Here is a 14,936-nt window from a genome sequence, read left to right as displayed (position 1 = left end):
ACCTGTTTTACAACATTCCAGCTGATGCTTGGAATTGCACATGGAGATCTCGGACTTGTGTGTGCCATTGCTCGGACATCCATTTCAAGAAGTTCCCAATGCACAGTTCTTGTGCTGGTGTTGCTTCCAGAGGCAGTTTGGAACTCTTTCTACGCACCTCAGCACATGGTGGCACTTCTCTAAATGTCTGGGTGGTCTACCGCTCCATGGCTGAACTGTTGTTGGTCCTTGATGCTTCCACTTCATAATAACAGCACTTACAGGCGGCAGGTGACTAGATCTAGCAGAGCAGAAATTTAATGTACTGAGTTGAGACAAAGGTGGCATCCTGTGACACGTTTAAAGTCACTGAGCTCCTCAGTACAACTCATTCTACTGACAATGGAGATTGCAACCAATGTGTAATCGTTTATGTTTAGCCATGTCAAACTTCTAAAATAAAGGTTTTCCCAATTCATTTATACCAAGAATGGTGGGTATTCCGGCTAGTAGTTAAATAATAGTGAGAAACACGGAATCCTAGTCATACCCGAGTCCAGTCATTGTCCATATGCATATTCCCCCCTTGTCCATGTAGCACTTCACTCCTTTTGCATCCAAAGATGTGCAGGGTTCAAATTCCAATCTGTCTGTTTTCCAGTCATGCAAAAAAGGGACCTCGTTTTTTTCAAAAATTTTACATGTGCATTGCTACTGGTGCAACTTAAAATATTGGCTATATGGCGGGCAACCCAAAAGCAAGTGCCGACACGGGGACTACAATTCCCAAGAAGCAACAAGAAAGTGCAGGGGTTGATGGGAGGACATCATCATCAGTGTACACAAAGTTCTGTACCAGCTGTAATACAGGATCTCATCTAAGACCACAGGTACAGTGTCATGTCTTAGCCAGGGTTTCTCTCCTGGTTGGGGGTTAAAATTCATGTTTGATGTCTCTTTTCTTCATTTTTGATTCTTTTTTATGTTGATTAGGTGGATCGTTCTTTATTTTTGGTTTTGTCTTTGTATATAAGCTGCCTTTGTTGTGTCCCGTGTGTTTTGTGGGTGGTCCCATCTGTCAATTACTGCCAGGAACTGCCCTCCACTCTATTAATCTGGAGGATCTCCCACAATTCCTCCAAGTTCATTGTGAAAATACTGTGGAGTTGGTGAGTGTAATTGTGTTTATTGTCAATTATGTGAATCATTGGATCACTGATGGGTGACACGCTGGCGCTGTGGTTGTACTGCTGCCTCGCAATAAAGAGACCAGGGTTTGCATCCGGGGTACTCCGTGCATGGAGTTAGCATGTTCCCCATGTGCCTGCATGGGTTTCCTTTGGGTGCTCCTGTTTCCTCCCACAGTCTAAAGATATGCAAGTTAGGTGAATTGGCAATACTAAATTGGCTCGTATGTTTGCCCTGTGATGGACTGGCACCCTGTCCAGTGTTTGTTCATTGCTTTGTGCTCTATGCTATCTGGAATAGGCTCCAGCAGACCCCTCATAACTGACTGACAATCTGAATTGCTGATTTCTCGACTTTCTACTCTGTTATTGACCCTGCCTTTGAAATTCTGTATTGAGAATTTATTTAACCTGGATTCCCTTTGTTACAGACAATTCCATTTTGCCTTTGTGTTCCACGGAGCACCATTGTGATTGGTATCCATTGTGTGAGGAATACATTCTTTAACTTTATAAAAATGCTGTGCTTGCTCTTATTACTAGCCAGGGTTTAACAGTGATATCCCCCTCTCATGGGGATTATTGGAAGTGCCTGCTTTGGAATTCTTTAGTGCTTGGGACTCCCAGTTCACGACATTCAACATTTTCTTCTCAACCTATTTGGATGACGATTTCATTGTTTTGCTGGGTTAGAGCTTTTGTTTAAGCATACTTTTTGTCTTATTATGGGTTGAATTTAAACATGTTGAATTACCAATACAAAAGGTGTGTATGGTGTTGTGAAATCCTTAAGGTGTAATGTTCCTTTCTTTCAATCCACCTAAACTTAAAAATCCACAACATCATATTTTAGTGAGTCTTGCATTTGCAAAAATCACACACAAAACAAAGTTTAATGCAAATTTCATGAAACGTTATTTTGTGGCGTTTATTATAAGCAGGTTGGATGGATAGATAGATGAACATGATGCATGACCAACCAATGGAACAAGATTCAGGCCTCCACAGTAGGACTGCTCCAATGTGGTCAAAAACACAGATAGGAATTTTGTTGCACTGTGAACAGGGCAATAACTCTGACATGAACTGATGATACGCAATTCTTTTATCAAAAAAGCCAATGCTATGTATGGCTACTCAATGAGATAGACATAATTACTTACTGTATGTACGCCATTGGCTATCAATAACCATTTGCCAATAAACTCCTATCCTGTGCTGCTGCCTCTAGTTGCCTCCATCCCAAGCCCAACTCTCTTGCTATTTCTATCAAGGCCAAGTGTTTCTCAGCAGCTTCCATTGTGGCTTCCAAGTTAGAGCCTATCTTGTGATGTTGCTGCCTGTCTTTTTTTAGAATGTGACCAAGCCATCCCCAGTTCCTCCTCAGGAAGTAATCCTCTATGAGATGCTGCCGAGTTGTCTGCCATAGCTCCACACTGCTGATGGTTCTCCGGCCAGTGAATCCACAGGATGCAGACTTGGCAGTATGTGATGAAGGTCTGGGTTTTCCTGAGTGGACTTTGTGCTTCTCCATGTCTCTGCTCCATGTAAACTGTTGTTGTTTGTATTGAAAAAATGAAGTCTGGTGTATCAGCTAAACGTCTTAGAGTGCCAGATGTTCCTGAGTTGTGAAAAGGCAGCCCTCTCCTTGTTGATCTGTAACTTTACATTTGCAGCAGTTCCACCTTTTTTGTCTACCATGCTCCCCAGGTAAATGAAGGAGTCAATTTCTTCTAGCTCTTCACAGTCAGCGTTGATCTTCAGCAGCTTTAGTTTTCCCTTGTCGGTAATAAGCCCCAACTTATTTGAGACGGTAAAGAGTTCTGAAGCTGTATGTTGCATCTGTTAATGGTTATGAGACAGGGGTGCAATATCTTCAGCAAAGTCCATGTCATTGAGCCGATTCCACAATGTCCATTGGATACCATTTCTTTTATCGTGTGTCACCATTCACTGGTGGGCAAAAACAAAAAATGTGACAGAAGGCAACCCTGTCTCACTCTGGTCCTAACCTCAAAACTCTTTGTCAGGAATCTGTCAAGTGTGACTCAACATGTCATTCCGTATTTCTGATCTTCTGGGAGATGCTGTAATGATGAAGCAGCTTCCATGACATCTCTCCATCTTCTCATAGTCCACGAAACATAAATAGAGGGATGAGTTCCACTCCATGGACTGTTCAAGAATGATCCATAAAGAGGCAGTTTGGTCCATGCAGGAACGTTCTTTCCTGATCCTCAGCTACATGAGACTCTAGATAGAGTTAAGCCATGATGAAAACTCGGAAAGACTTTCGCTATTTCCAAACTAATTCTCTATCCTCTACTGGGACTTTGGCCTTTGCTCTCTCTCATTGACTTTGGTTCTTGATCACTTCTTGATCATTTTGGTTTCTGATGTAATGGTTCTAACTTGGCTTGTCTTTTGATTTATGATGGTCTCCTGTCCCTTTTACAAAATGCCCTCGAGCTATTTTTTTTACCACATCTTTTTACAGACCACTCCAGTTTTGTCCCACCTCCCATACATGTGTAGGTTAAGCTGACTGGCAGAACTTTGTGAATTTGCTCTACAATGAACTCCAAAGGCCATGGTGCTTCCTGCTTTGTGCTTGATTGCTGCCAGGATGGGCTCAGGCTTCCTACCATCCTGATTAAATGCTCTGGTCTAAGGGATGGACTGCCTCAGATAACCAACATGCCAGGCATCGAAGTCTCTCATTCTTCTTTGGCTCCTGCTGGTGGACTTTTTAATTAAATTTCTGAATTACAAAATTGAAAGTGAAACTTGATTTAAATGACACCTACCCTTCTAGGAAGGATCCACTACACTTCATGGTTTAAATCATTCATCAAAGGTTGGCGATGCACTATTATTAGAGCGTGGAGAAAGGTGATCAGATGCTCGTGCACACCACAAACAGGACACCCAACTCCATGCCATAATTTATTAATGTGGCGCCACTCTGGAACACAGGTGCTTTACAGCTGTAGCACTAAACACAACTTGCTCCACATTCTTAAGTACACGTTAAGGTGAGGGATGACTTTACGTCTCTTAACAATTCAAGCTAACCTCTCTCTTCAATTCAGAGGGGCTCAGATGCTGCCATGTCACAGGGCCTGCACTATGTGTGTGGTAAAGTTTAAGCAAAATTAGTGCTAAAACAAACATTTCTGCTTTAAAGAATAAACATAAGCCAGCTTAAAAGAATGGTGCTAACCATTTTGTGTTGAAAGTGCGTCATGGGAACAAGGAGCCATCTCGGTGGGTGCACATTGCAGGGCATGACATGTCTGAACTTTCAGGGGGCCTGTATAACAGTCTGTACAAGCTCCCTTGCAGGTGTCCAGCTTCACACGTGTCCTCTCGGCCTGACTGTTGCGGGTGGTTAGAAAGGATGTAGCACCTGGAAGAAAAATCCAGCATTTGTAAGTGAGATTGTGTAAGAGAAGGGGATGCCATATTTTAAAGCTACTTACTGGAGCAAATGCATCGGTGTGAATTAGCTCAGCACAGTCACTGGCCGTACATAGGGTTTACATTAACGCAACAGGCAGATGTTTGATTTTACATAGAAAATCACCTGAGGCATGTCGCATGAATGCACCAGCATCTAATGTGATAGGTGAGTGGTGTAGAAGGGGGTGGAGGATTGGCTGGATAGCCTTCCTGGTTATATTTAAGGAGCTGCCATCCAACAGGGGTCAATAGACTGAAGAGGTGAGGTAGGGATAAGCACTTCTGAGCTATAGAGGGAGCAGTTGTTTTTATTTTCTTGACAACTTTAGATAGATAGATAGATAGATAGATAGATAGATAGATTAGATAGATAGATAGATAGATAGATAGATAGATAGATAGATAGATAGATAGATAGATAGATAGATAGATAGATAGATAGATAGATAGATAGATAGATAGATAGATAGATAGATAGATAGATGTGAAAGGCACTATATAATAGATAGAGATACTTTATTAATCCCAAGGGGAATTTCACATACTCCAGCAGCAGCATATTGATAAAAAAAATATTAAAGATTAATAACAATGCAGGTATAACAGACAATAACTTTGTATAATGTTAACGTTTACCCCCCTGGGTGGAATTGAAGAGTCGCATAGAGTGGGGGAGGAATGATCTCCTCAGTCTGTCAGTGGAGCAGGACGGTGACAGCAGTCTGTCGCTGAAGCTGCTCCTCTGTCTGGAGATGATCCTGTTCAGTGAATGCAGTGGATTCTCCATGATTGACAGGAGTCTGCTCAGCGCCCGTCGCTCTGCCACAGATGTCAAACTGTCCAGCTCCGTGCCTACAATAGAGTCTGCCTTCCTCACCAGTTTGTCCAGGCATGAGGTGTCCCTCTTCTTTATGCTGCCTCCCCAGCACACCACGGCGTAGAAGAGGGCGCTCACCACAATCATCTGATAGAACATCTGCAGCATGTTATTGCAGATGTTGAAGGACACTAGCCTTCTAAGGAAGTATAGTTGGCCCTGTCCCTCTGCACACAGTCACCTCTGATAATCACGGAGTCCATTAGGGGCCAGGTCCTCCTAAAATCCACCACCAGCTCCTTGGTTTTGCTGGTGTTCAGGTGTAGGTGGTTTGAGTCATACCATTTAACAAAGTCCTTGATGAGGTTCCTATACTCCTCCTCCTGCCCACTCCTGATGCAGCCCACAATAGCAGTGTCGTCAGCGAACTTTTGCACGTGGCAGGACTCCGAGTTGTATTGGAAGTCCGATGTATATAGGCTGAACAGGACCGGAGAAAGTACAGTCCCCTGCGGCACTCATACTGAGGTCTGTTTCTAAGATAGTCCAAGATCCATGCCACCAGGTATGAATCTACTCTCATCTCTGACAGCTTGTCCCTAAGGAGCAGAGGTTGGATGGTGTTGAAGGCGCTAGAGAAGTGCAGAAACATAATTCTTACAGCACCACTGCTCTGTCCAAGTGGGAGAGGAATCAGTGTAGCATATAGATGATGGCATCCTCCGTTCCCACCTTCTCCTGGAATGCGAACTGCAGTGGGTCAAGGGCATGGTGGACCTGTGGCCTCAGGTGGTGAAGCAGCAGCCGCTCCATGGTCTTCATCACATGTGACGTCAGGGCGACAGGGCAGAAGCCATTCAGCTCACTAGGACGTGATACCTTTGGGACTGGGGTGATGAAAGATGTTTTCCAAAGCCTCGGGACTCTCCCCTGTTCCAGGTTCAGGTTGAAGATGCGCTGTAGAGGACCCCCCAGCTTCGATGCACAGACCTTCAGCAGTCGTGGTGATACTCCATCTGGACCCACTGCTTTGCTGGCACGAAGTCTCCTCCGCTCTCTGCTTACCTGGGCTGCTGTAATTGTGGGTTGGGGTAAACTCTCTCCTACGTTGGTATCAGCAGAAGGATGGGTGGAGGATGCAGTACTCCGAGGTGAGAGTGGGTTAGGGTGGTCAAACCTGTTAAAGATGTTGTTCATCTGGTTTGCTCTCTCCAAGTCTCTCTCGATGGTGGCACCCCGCTTCGAGCTGCAGCCAGTGATGATCTTCATCCCATCCCACACTTCCTTCATGCTGTTATTCTGCAATTTCTGCTCCAGCTTTCTCCTGTACTGCTCCTTCGCTGCCCTGAGCTGGACTCGGAGCTCCTTCTGCACGCGCTTGAGCTCATGATGATCACCGCCTTTAAAAGCCCTTTTCTTCTGGTTCAAAAGGCCCTTGATGTCACTTGTAATCCATGGCTTGTTGTTAGCATAGCAGCGTACTATTCTTACTGGAACTACAATGTCCATGCAGAAGTTGATGTAGTCAGTAGTGCCGTCAACAACCTCCTCAATGTTCTCACTATATGATCCCTGCAGGATATCCCAGTCCGTAGTTCCAAAGCAGTCTCAGAGCCTGCTCTGCCTCAGGAGACCACTTCTTGAATGAGCGTGTGGTTGTAGGTAGCTCCCTCACTCTTGGTTTGTAGTGAGGGTAAAGCAGAACCAAGTTATGATCTGCTTTCCCAAGCACAGGCAGCGGGGTGGCGCTGTATGCGTCTTTAACGTTTGCATACAGTAGGTCTATAATCCTATTTCCCCAGGTGTTACAATCCACATACTGGGAGAAGGCAGGTAATGCTTTGTCCAGCGTCACATGGTTAAAATCTCCAGCAATTAGCACAAGCGCCTCAGGGTGCTGCGTTTGTAACTTAGCGAGTGACATCATCCATTCTGCTGTTGCTATCTCCACGTCCGCCCAAGGAGGGATGGAAACAATAACAACAATGACGTGTCCAAACTCTCTGGGCAAGTAATAGGGACGCAGACTTATGGCCAACAGTTTGATGTCCCTGCAGCAAGTGGAGATTTTGATGTTTACATGTCCAGAGTTGCCCCACCTTGTATTCACATAGAGAGCAAGTCCTCCTCCTTTCCGCAGGTATTTGTGTCTCTGTCCGCTCTAACTGTGCTAAACCTGGGTAGCTCCACGTTAGCATCAGGGATGTTAGTTGTTAGCCACGTTTCACAAAAACAACAAACTGCATTCTCTGTAAGTCCTGACATTTTTCACCAGTGCAGCCAGTTCATCGATCTTATTTGGTAGTGAGTTCACATTTCCCGGGATCACAGAAAGTACCGAAGGCTTGTATCGCCACTTTCTCGCTAGCTGCTTGGCTTTTAGCTTAGTGCTGGCTTCTGCTGCCACGATACCGCCTTCTTACCTCGTCAGGTAAATTGGGAACCACACCGGCACGGGCCTTTGTTCTCAGCGCTTGAAGTTGACTATCTGAATAGATGAGTCTCGGCGTGCAAAAATCCATGTCCAAGTAGTAAAAAGTGTCCAGGGAACGAGTCCACATAAAAGAAAGTGGTAGGAATGATCAGTGAAATAGAGAAAAATAGAGAAAAAGGTAGAAATATAAAGTCGTACACGGAGCTGCTGAAAAGGTTGCCACTCGCGGCAGCGCCTGAGTCGTGAATATACACACACATGCATACATACACATACATAAATATACATATATATATATATATATATAATCTTATACATATATATCTCTGAGTACAGAGCCCCATAGGAGTCAAGCAAAAAGAAAATGGTAAAATGAATTACTAATCCATTATTAATGTTTTTGAATTAATTATTAACTTGTTCAAACTAATTATGTAATTTGTTAGAATTTTTTTTTTCTTATTTGAGTAGTTATTTTTCCTGGTATGCAGTTTAGTGAACCATAACTGGAAAAGTATAGACAGCCGATGATTTCAGCCTATTCTACGCTGTTCAGTGCCATTATTGACTAGATTTGAAACTTAGCTTTTCTTCGATTAACGTTTCCACCACTAACTCCAGAATATTCTCCAAATCCATTCTCGTAACTTCTCCTGAAACTCATCAAAAGAACCATTTCAACTGCGGTGGTATTCCAACTAGTTCATGGATGTTAACACGTCTCAGAATTTATGTACAGTATGCATCATTGAACTGTATGCCAGGAAAACCGTACAGGGCTCTGTAATAAGAACTGGGTTGCAAGGGGGAAAAATAATAATAAGTCTGTTTGAACAAATTAATATGGAATGGGGCTCTGTACTACTGAAATAAGAGTCAGGGAAAAAATTTAAAATCATTTGTTTGAACGAGTTATGTAATTCTTTCAACTGAGTTAGTATATCGTTCGCACAGATTAATAATTCATAATTTTTTGTGCATGACATCTACATGGCTCCATACTCCAAGTGATAGTTTTGGTGGAGATTTCTTTTGTGTATTTGTGTGTAGGTTTTGAGAGTGCACCTCACCTACTGTAAATACACACTTTTTTTGTTTCTTTGTGTCCTTTTTATTTAAATAATTTTTTTGTTGGAGTGTCAGTGCCAAAGGACTGTGACTCCAAGCCCACCTGATGCTACTTTGTTTTTGTTGTAACAGCACTCTTGGAATAACCATTCAACCTTCGCTTATAGTCTGTATCTCCTCTCTCCTCTGATCCTGCTTGGCTCATGTTCTATAAGATGTCCAAGGTGTGGATCAAGGCTACTTTCCCTCTATATGGTGTTATGTTTTTGCAGTAAGGAGACTGTGGAAGATTGTGGGTTCGCTTCCCGGTTCCTCCTTGTGTGGATAGCGCTTTGAGTACTGCGAAAAGCGCTATATAAATGTAATGAATTATTATTTATTATTATGTTTGCAATTGTACATTTTATGGAACTGTATACTTGTTTGCTGTAGTGTTTGGGGTTAGAGGTAAGAGTTTTGGCAGGAATGGGAATTCTGGGAAAATGCCTCTCTGCGATAACCTGCACCTGTCCACCTATCGTATTGTATGCAACACACAGGATATCACAGTGTAGCATCACCATTCAGCAGCTATGTCATTAATATGTTAAGAGTGGACTCTGAGACACAAATTATTTTATTAAAGAGACAATACTTCTCAACAGGGAGGGTAAAAGAGGATTAAAACGGCTGCGTGCCCCATACATGCCTACCCCAAAGGTATTAGAATCCTAATATACCAAAGCAGAAAGGTCATTTGCATTCCCTTTACCCAGCCCATCTCCCACCTGTCCCTCCATGCGTGACTCCACTCTACTAATGAAAATGTGTTCTTCACTTCATTAATAATCCTGGCTTTTTATTTCCCACTCTGTGGTTAACTTCTAGGACATCAGTACACTCATATTTGGACACATCGTCTTCCCAATGAAGTTCTGAGGCCACCTAGTGGTTTGTTAAAGAGCCTGCCATTCCTAAGTGTGACTAAGCTACCACCACAGAATGTGGCTGCTGTATCTTTTGGTTGGATTCTTCAGTGGCATCTTCAGCTGTCCCATGGCTCTTTATACAGTTGCAGTTTCCAACAAGTGAGTCTATATTGCCTAAAAAAGTATTCACATTCACATTTCACATTGTATTGCTCTACAACACTGAAACATTCGGCTTGACACAGATCAACAGAAAGACTCTAGAACGTCAAAGTGAAAACAGATCTCTGCAAAATGGCCTACATTATATATTGTGACAGACACACTGACAGTCACAAGTTCAAAAACAGAGGCGTTTATTATAAAATACCTCACAACAGGTGTCTTCTTGGTCGCTCATGCACAAATACACAGTGTAGCTGTCTTCTTCATTCTCCTTCCGTCTTCCCTCTGTACATCTACCTCCAGCAAACGGTTTCCTTTTATGTTGGACCTGAGAGTACTTCTGGTGCCAGGACATAGCCTGAAGGAAGCACCTCTCCAGGTCCAGCAGAACTCCTGAAAAGTAGGGATCTCAAATCCCCGCAGCACCCGCTAGTGACTTGCATGGAACCCAGCAGGACTGACTCTCGGCACTACAATTCCCATCATGCCCTGCTGGGCTCCACATGGCTACTGCACTCCTGGGATGCTGCCATCTAGCATATGGGGGATGAAAATTCCCAAGTTTAGGAGCTTTACCCCACTGTTCCCGTATCTTGTTCTCCTGTCCAGGTAAGGTTCCCATACTCATCCCGCCCGAAATGCCAGCTAATTCAGATTGGCACTTACAATACAGTAATCCCTCACTTATCGCGGGAGATAGGTTCCAGAGCCGACCGCGATAACTGAATTTCCGCGAAGTAGGGACACTATATTTATTTAATTATTTAACGTGTATTTGGACGTTTTTAAACCCTCCCTGTATTGTTTACAACCCACCGTTTACTCTATTAAAAACAGGGACAACTGCTAAGCAATATGAAATCGGTAGATAAGTTTACACTTACTGTATAGCAAAGTACACGTAGCAGCTTGTAGGCGGTCATGACGTCGTTGACCTTGTTGCAAAGATTCCTAAAGCAGATTCCATCCAGACTACTGCCTTATCACGTCCACTTGCAACTCGTTTTGCACCCTGGTTAAAGGACACTGCGGCCGTAGATCTTATATGCTTTTCCTCCTTTTTAAATAAAAAGAATCGGTGTCCTGCAGCGATGTAGCTGTTCCCTTCCTTCAACATATCCAAAACTTTTACCTTTTCTGCAATCATTTGCATCTTCTGTTGGTGCTTGGACACGGCCCCTGAAGCATTAGCACGTTAATGATGAATGAGTGAGATGAGACTTCCTGGTTAATACAACACTCCGTCGCTGAGCCAATCAGCAGCACACAGGAACTTAACTGCATGCTCTGATTGGGTAGCTTCTCAGCCATCCGCCAATAGCATCTCTTGTATGAAATCAACTGGGCAAACCAACTGAGGAAGCAAGTAAAAAGACCCATTGTCCGCAGAAACCCGCGAAGCAGCGAAAAATCCGCGTTATGTATTTAGATATGCTTACATATAAAATCCGCGAAGTCGTGAATCCGCGAAAAGTGAACCGCGAAGTAGCGAGGGATTACTGTATGTTGACATTTATTTGCCTAGCAGTTACTTTGAATAAAAGTGACTTACAAAACAGGCCGACATAATTGAGTAACATCCGTTTGGGGACTGTTTGGGAATAAGTGTGACAGGACAAGGGTGTGGAATTGTTTTCCACATGTGAAGAGCTCAGAACAAAATACAAATGAGTTACATTTCCCAGATTTACAAAAGCAAACAGCTAATATCAGACAGAAATTCACCAAACAAAAAATCATTTGCATTGCAGAGTCTGTGGTACTTATTTAATGGTAGGACAGATAAGTAAATAATGCAGGTTCTCAAAATTGTATTTTTATCAAACATACAACATTAATAACGTGTTACCTCTGCTTGTTGCCAAATATGCAGGTTGATCTTCGAGTTCCATGTCAGTATAAGAGAAGAACGCACAGGCCCTATGCATGAATAATTAGTGACGTGGAGATAAAACAAACCTTGAAGGAGCCTGACATTACACAGGAGACTCTATGAAATAATAATAAGATTTGTTACGATTTACAAGACGTTGCTATCTTTTGGATAGAAGAAAAATTGCAAAGCAACACCAGAACAGTTTGGAGAGCCTTCAGCGTGATTTAAAAAAAATAACATGAGCCAACAGCTTCAACCATGACATGCCACTTTGAATTTTCTGCCTTTAAAAGATGTACATATTTTTTTCTGACTTTTGACTATGATTTTGGCATTTCTGCTTTGTTTTGACAAAATCTATGATTGTGAGTCTCCTTTTTTGATCTCACGTAGGCACGGTGGTGCGGTGGTTGGCACTGTTGCCGCACAGCTCAGCATACCTTTTTGGCCACAATAATCTGGTATAGCTGCAGATGTTTCCCCAGCCCTCAGGGACACTTTAAAGATGATTGCACCATTATAATCCAGTTAAATCTAATTCAGTTAGTCCTTCCCCACTGATTTCAACACATTTTGATGAGTTTTGCGAATATCACGAACACTACTCGAGGCGAAGCAAACATCATGGAGTTCGCTCATCACTAATCCTCACTGGTGCAGCCCATTGGCTTCAGAAGTCCAGAATTAGTTCAGTGGAGGTCATCTTTCTGGGATTGTAACATTAATACACCTTAACTGGAAAGGTTAATTGTGGTGAGTCACTGTGGAGGACTATTTGTAAACACTGCATCAAGGTAAATCTCCAGGAGGGCTTCTGTGGATTTCAGCCAAATAAGAAATGGATCACTGCTTGCTGCTGTTCTTTGGTGCAAGCAGAGAGTGGAGTGGCCACGTTCACTACTAGAAAACAACTTCTTCCTCTTTTCTAGCAGGTTCCACTCCTCTGCTCTCCTCCAAGCTCTGTCCGCTGCCACCCGACTCCAGCTCACTGAGTTGTAGCAGCTGCTCCTTTTATAGAGAACCCAGAAGTGCTCCAGCTGTCCCATGATCAGCTTCCGACTGCACTTATGGGTGAAACGGCAGCCCTGCACAGGAGGGCTCAGCCATTCTCCACACACCCCCTGGCAGTGTCCATTAGCAAAAGCAGGGTTGAGCTTCCCTGCTCTGTGGCAGTGTAGCAAAACAGGAGGGCTGTCCTCCGTCAACCCGGCCGCTCATTACAAATTGCATAATAAAACAAGAACAGCCAAGTCAAAAATTTGAAATATTAAAATGTGTGCTTCAGTTTAAACATGAAAACAATACACCACATGCTTATCTTTTGAGACTGGTCATTTGTAACCAGATAGCTATGAGTACTGGCAAAGAAACAAATATCTATGATTAGTAATCTCGAAATAACACTCTACATGCCTTTATTACCAATCCATCCATCCATCCATTTTCCAACCCGCCGAATCCGAACACAGGGTCACGGAGGTCTGCTGGAGCCAATCCCAGCCAACACAGGGCACAAGGCAGGGAACCAATCCCAGGCAGGGTGCCAACCCACCGCAGGGCACACACAAACACACCAAGCACACACTAGGGCCAATTTAGAATCACCAATCCACCTAACCTGCATGTCTTTGGGAGGGAACCCACGTAGACACGGGGAGAGCATGCAAACTCCACGCAGGGTGGACCCAGGAAGCGAACCCGGGTCTCCCAACTGCGAGGCAGCAGCGCTACCACTGCGCCACCATCCTGCCCGTACCAATCCCCATTTTTTCAAATTTTTGTGAAAAGGAGTAGCGCTGACTTCTCATTTCCCATTTGGGGGAGAACCTCTGGGCATGTACAACTTCAATTCCTTCTGATCAGTTGGTTTACTCTTTATCATAAGGGTAATTTCCTACATTAAAAAAAGTCCAGAAATAGCTTAAAATTGAGTGTTTTTTGGGCCTAGGGGGGGAAAAAATTAGGGGGAACCCTAAAAAGCACAATGTCCTGGATAAGTCGATATCCATGAGTAGAATGGTAACTTACTACAAAAAACACGGTGCAAAAATCAGGTTTTTTTGGGTCTAGAGGGACAAAAATATGGGGCAACCCCTAAAGCTTGACGTCCTGCAAAACTAGACATCAAGACGAGTTGAATGGTATATCATATGTAGGAGGTGTTCTATACTGGCGAGTCAGGAGGTGGCAGACATAAAAAACCTGAAGTGATTTCAAAACGTTCAGAAGTAGTTAATATAAAAACAATTATCACAAAACTGCTGATTATCATTGACATACCCTTGTATGTGGATGGGAATAGATAGATAGATAGATAGATAGATAGATAGATAGATAGATAGATAGATAGATAGATAGATAGATAGATAGATAGATAGATAGATAGATAGATAGATAGATAGATAGATAGATAGATAGATAGATAGATAGATAGATAGATAGATAGATAGATAGATAGATAGATAGATAGATAGATAGATAGATAGATAGATAGATAGATAGATAGATAGATAGATAGATAGATAGATAGATAGATAGATAGATAGATAGATAGATAGATAGATACTTTATTAATCCCAATGGGAAATTCACAAGGGAATGTGAATGTGACCTTCAATAAATTTCTGTCTTGTCTATGGCTGGTTCCTGTCTTCCACTAGTGGTTTCTTGAATAGGATATTGGAAGACTTTAATGGGAGAAAAGACTATGGATATGGATGAAGGGATGGGTAGTTGTCAACGTGATATGTCCTAAGAAGGACCAGCATCCTGTGCCATGCTGGTCTCTACTCTGCATGCATATTTATGGGGTTAAGTTCAGTCTCTCAGTTTCTAACAATACACAGTTTTAGAAACTTCATGGATTTTCTTGACACACATCCAGATCATTAAATGCCATTTGGGAACAGATTCACAATTATCTTTTTTGTTTGTTTCTGAACTCTGGATTGGTGCCAGGCATTGCTGGCAGTGATTAATGAGAGTCTCTATATAGCTGTAGAAAACTAGTGGAAAAAGCAAACACAGAAAGGGAAACATC

The 14,936-nt window shown here is 42.9% G+C and overlaps 1 protein-coding gene across 2 annotated transcripts in view; it reads left to right on the top strand.

Moving 5' to 3' along the window:
- The window catches only part of c16h14orf180 (chromosome 16 C14orf180 homolog), a 76,677-nt gene that overhangs the window by 26,269 nt on the left and 35,472 nt on the right, over positions 1-14,936 (top strand). The window lies entirely within an intron of this gene.

The sequence above is a fragment of the Erpetoichthys calabaricus genome, chromosome 16 (genome assembly GCF_900747795.2).
Source record: "Erpetoichthys calabaricus chromosome 16, fErpCal1.3, whole genome shotgun sequence".
NCBI lineage: Eukaryota > Metazoa > Chordata > Cladistia > Polypteriformes > Polypteridae > Erpetoichthys > Erpetoichthys calabaricus.
The sequence above is the reverse complement of the archived record's forward strand: the minus strand, read 5'-3'. Positions and strand labels throughout refer to the sequence as shown.